The sequence below is a fragment of the Bos javanicus genome, chromosome 24 (genome assembly GCF_032452875.1).
Source record: "Bos javanicus breed banteng chromosome 24, ARS-OSU_banteng_1.0, whole genome shotgun sequence".
NCBI lineage: Eukaryota > Metazoa > Chordata > Mammalia > Artiodactyla > Bovidae > Bos > Bos javanicus.
The window spans coordinates 45,535,477-45,535,688 of NC_083891.1; positions in this window are offsets into that span (position 1 = coordinate 45,535,477).

The following is a 212-nucleotide window of genomic DNA, read 5'->3' on the forward strand; positions in this document are numbered from 1 at the left end:
TTTACCAGCTGAGCCAGAAGGGAAGCCCAAGAATACTGGAGTGGGTAACCTATCCCTTCTCCAGTGGATCTTCCCGACCCAGGAATCAAACCAGGGTCTCCTGCATTGCAGGCAGGTTATTTACCAACTGAGCTGTCCGGGAAGCTTCACCAAGATGAAAACTCTTCCTGGCACACTAAAAATGTGGGAAGGGGTAGAAAAAGAAAGAAGGA